The sequence below is a fragment of the Bison bison genome, unplaced genomic scaffold (genome assembly GCF_000754665.1).
Source record: "Bison bison bison isolate TAMUID 2011002044 unplaced genomic scaffold, Bison_UMD1.0 scf7180017864475, whole genome shotgun sequence".
NCBI classification, from domain to species: Eukaryota; Metazoa; Chordata; class Mammalia; order Artiodactyla; family Bovidae; genus Bison; species Bison bison.
The window spans coordinates 3,864,746-3,869,475 of NW_011495036.1; the positions used below are offsets into that span (position 1 = coordinate 3,864,746).

Below are 4,730 nucleotides of genomic sequence, written 5' to 3' on the forward strand. Positions count from 1 at the left end.
AGGTCCGGGGCTGGGGCCAGTGGTGGGCGCCAGGCATGCTGGAGGGGGCAGGCGGGAGCCTTTCTGGCTCCGAGAGATGAGACTGAGGGTCAGGAAGCTCCCAGGAGGAGACCCACCTGCAGAGGCAGCAACCACGGGCGGGAACTGGGGAGGAGGGCCTGGACCTCCCCGTCCATGCCCGAGGCCGCTGCTCCGTCCTCAGGTTCCCTCCACCTCCATGGCTCCCCTGGAGCTGGGGACAAACACACGCTCCCCAGACGTGGGGCCACCAGGCCCTGGCACCCCGCCTGCTCTGACGTCTTTTTCCATCAAGTGATGAAGGGCCCAGTTTCACAATCTCCCCACTTCGGGATGGAGTCGGGCCATGTCAGAACGGGAATGTCAGAAGCAGACGGCGCCCAGAGGACCCCAGCTGGGCGGAAGGGCAGGCAGATGGAACTCATCGGGGCTGGGGGCTCCCTGCTCCCACGCCTCCCTCCCCGCTCCCCTGGACACCCCTCCCCACAGCCCCGGAAACCGCAGGCCCGTCCAGGCCCTTGGGGCAGCTGGGACTTCTCTGTCTGGGGCGGTGGGCCAGGCTCGTCGTGCTGGACAGCTTCCGGGGTCTTTGGACACCGGGAAGGGGGGCAGGGCAGGGCTGGTGATGGGAGATGAGGATGGGGTGATGCGGTGCTCTGGGAGCAAGGGTGGCTGGGCGGGGGTCATGGCAGATGTCCCTTCTTAATGCTGGCCTCACCCCAGCACTCACCCTGCCCCCTGCAGCGCCCCCTCCAAGCCCAGAGACAGGGTCTCCCAGGACTGGCCCACTCCTCAGTTATTCACACCCAGGGTCTACTGGCGGAGGGGCTCTGGGAGCCCGCCCCCAGGCACACTTTGAGGTCACCTTTCTCTCCAAGTGTCTTACAGGACTTAAGCCCTGGACACTTATGTACAAGGTGCCCAGCAGGACATACTCGGGACAGCCCTTAGGTCTGAGACACCTTCTTCTCCAGCTCCTTGTCTTAGAAACAGAGACCTGGGACTTCCCTGGTGTTCCAGTGGCTAAGACTCTGGGCTCTCAGTGCAGGGGCCCAGGTTCAATTCCCAGTCACAGAACTAGATCCCACGTGCTGCAACCAAAGATCGTGTATGCCTCAAGAAAGATTCAGTGCAGCCAGATAAATAAATAAGATTTTAAAAGAAAAGAAATGGAGACCCCACTTCCTATTTTTTTTTTGACTTTTTAAAAGTATTTCATTTATTTGTTTGGCTGTGCCGGGTCTCAGTTGCCACATGTGGGATATTTGAGTTGCAGCATGAGAACTCAGTTCTGGTGTGTGGGATCTAATTCCCTGACCAGGGATGGAACCCGGGCCCCCTGCACTGGGATCAAGGAGCCTTAGCCACCAGGGAAGTCCGAGACCTCACTTTCTTAAAAACACACTCCTTTTGGGTAGGTGGGTAGCTGAGTTTTCCCCACTGCCAGGGCGGGGCAGGCAGTCTATATCAATGGCAAGAAGGCCAAGTTAACATGACCTGATGTTTCCAATCCCACTTATGTTGACCCATTTCTGGGTTTTGATGTTGCAAATGATGCCACTATAAGAATTTTATACGTAGAGCCTTACTTCTTTTCGATTCATTTCTTTAAGAATTCTTGCACGTGGGCTTGCTTCGACACATGCCATGAACATTCTGTGGTTCTTGATAGGTTTGGCCCTATGGCCCTTTTAAAGGATTTCACTAATCCGCATTACCAGCAACATTCAAAAACACGTATTTCCTCATGAGGAATGTGTATGAGTTTAGGGAGATTTTATTTTTGCAGATTTAAATGAGATTTCCTCTTCAGTTTCAATTTGCCCCATCTTTGACTGTTAGAAGACTGGGCTGTTCTCCCATAGCTATTTGCAATTTGTTTTTTTTCCCCCTCAAATGCAGATTATCTGACCTTAACCTTCCCTGTTTATCTCTTGAGTCATTGGGGGTATTTTTAATCTTCTTGTACAAACTCTTGACTACAGTAAAGACTGGCTCTTTGTCATCTTGTTCTAAATATTTACTCTTCATGTTTCCTTTGGTGATGTTTATTTTCCATGTTTTATTTAATTAGTTATTCAGTTACTACAAGTGCCCAGATTCATTCCTCAGAGCTCTGATTTCTGCGAGGTCCTGTCTGTTCCACAGGTTCAGCTGAGTCATGTGGCCACAACAGTATGTTGTTTCTATTTAGTTGTTCTGTGTTTTGAAATAACATGTATCTTCTCAATGCAGTGGATCGTTACCTTAAGACGTGAATGAAAATTTATGTCCTTCCTACCTCAATGACCCTAACGTAATTTTTTGAATAATATTTCCTCCCTCAATTATTTGGTTATGCTTAGTTTAATACATTTAATACATTCTTGTACACATTGGAGTCTGTTTCAGGTAGTTTTTACTTATGTTTTGGGGTCATATTCCAGCACTTCGATTATCATGGCTTTATGATATTTTCTACAAGTTAGAAGTGCTCGTCTGATCCTACTGTGCTCACTTCCCTTATATTTCACATTAGGTTGTGCTCTGTCTGACGTATTTTCCACCTGTTTTTCCGAAAGAACTGAAGAACCATTTGGCCAAATTCCATACAAACTCTATTTTAAGATTCTGAGATGACTGGTATCAATCCATCAACTTAGGAAGGATCAGCTGTTTGCAAGAGCCTTTCCCACCAGGGGCACTGTGGGCCCTGGTGTCCTGAGTGCTGGCAGCTGGTGTTGTGGGTTGACGAGCTGTTACCTTTGGGTGCTGCCTCTTAGTGATTAGTACAAGAAGTAAGTGTGGCAGGGGGAGGCAGGGGCGGGGGGAAGCATGGAGCCGAGATGGGGCCCGTCCTGGTATGAACCCTGCTGATTCTTTCACTGCTTACACTCTCTGGGCCTCTGTTTTCTCTGCAGTGAATGAGTCTAATAGCATTTTCTTGATTAACAGTTCCTGATTTGCCTCTATGCGAATTTCCTTAATTGGGTTTTAGGATTAGGCTGCATGTGTGGGTGCTCAGTCATTCAGTCATATCCGACTCATTTGCAACCCCATGGACTGTGTAACTCACCAGGCTCCTCTGTCCATGGGATTTTCCAGGCAAGGATACTGGAGTGGGTTGCCATTTCCTCCTCCAGGGGATCTTCCCAACCCAGGAATCAAACCCACATCTCCTAGCAGCTCCTGCATGGGCAGGGGGATTCTTTACCACTGAGCCATCTGGGAAGCCTAAAGGCTTAGCCTCCTACTTGCCGAATGGAATATATGTGTTGAGCGGACTCCTGGAGCTAAGAGTAGGGAATAACCGACGTACCTGGAGCATGATTCGTTCCTGCAAGGAAATCCTGAATACTCATTGGAAGGACTGATGCTGAAGCTGAAGCTCCAACACTCTGGCCATTGGATGCGAAGAGCAGACTCACTGGGAAAGACCCTGATGCTGGGAAAGATTGAAGGCGGGAGGAGAAGGGGGCAACAGAAGATGTTTACAAGAGTCCTTCCCACGGGAGGACTCAGCTCTGAATAGATTGGGGGAGTTCGTTCTCCAGTTTCTTCCCCCACTGTTTATTAGTTTTGGCTGCTTCTGGCTTCCTGTCTGTGTTCAGCCATGTGTATGTGGCCCATAACCTCTCACTAAACCGCAGAGGCCTGTAGCATCCCCTTAAATGCCCGCTGTCCGCTACGTCCAGTTTTGTGTTTTTGTTGTTGCTGTTTGGCTGCACTAGGTCTTCATTGCTTTGCAGAGCCTTTCTCTGCTTGCAGCAAGCGGGGGCCACTCTGTTGCAGTGTGTGGGCTTCTCGTTGGGCTGGCTTCTCTTGTTGGGGAGCACGGGCCCTAGGCTCCTGGGCTTCAGTGGTTGTGGCGCTGACGCAGCGGGCTTGGTAGTTGCGGCTTTCAGGCTCGAGAGCATGGGCTCAGACGCTGTGACACATGGGCCCAGTTACTCCTCAGCACGTGGAATCTTCCCAGGCCAGGCATCGAACCCGTGTCCCCTGCGTGGGCAGGTGGATTCTTAACCACTGGACACCAGGGAACTCCCAACGTTTGTTTTATCTCTGTGTTTTTCTCCCCCTTTTTTCCTTCATTTAGATGCCACCTTATTCATCAAAGGGAAACCAAAAGGCCCAGTTTTCCATTCAGTTCAGTTCAGTCGTGTCCGACTCTCTGTGACCCCATGGACTGCAGCACTCCAGGCCTCCCTGTCCATCCCCAGCTCCCGGATCTTACTCAAACTCATGTCCATCGAGTTGGTGATGCCATCCAACCATCTCATCCTCTGTCGTCCCCTTCTCCTCCTGCCTTCAATCTTTCCCAGAATCAGCGTCTTCTGAGGAGTCAATTCTTCTCATCAGGTGGCCAAAGTATTGCAGTTTCAGCTTCAGTATCAGTCCTTCCAATGAATATTCAGGACTGATTTCCTTTAGGATGGACTCGGTGGATCTCCTTGCAGTCCAAGTGACTCTCAAGAGTCTTCTCCAACACCACAGTTCAAAAGCATCAGTTCTTCAGCGCTCACCTTTCTTCACAGTCCAACTCCCACATCCATACATGACTATTGGAAAAACCATAGCTTTGACTAGATGGACCCTAATTGGCAAAGTAATGTCTCTGCTTTTTAATATGCTGTCTAGGTTAGTCATAACTTTCCTTCCAAGGAGTAAGTGTCTTTTAATTTCATGGCTGCAGTCACCATCTGCAGTGATTTTGGAGCCAAAAAAAATAAAGT

The 4,730-nt window shown here is 50.1% G+C and overlaps 1 protein-coding gene across 1 annotated transcript in view; it reads left to right on the forward strand.

Annotated features, from left to right (window-relative positions):
• RAMP1 (receptor (G protein-coupled) activity modifying protein 1) overlaps positions 1–4,730 on the forward strand; it is a 34,455-nt gene that overhangs the window by 8,865 nt on the left and 20,860 nt on the right. The gene's annotated exons all lie outside the window — the stretch shown is intronic.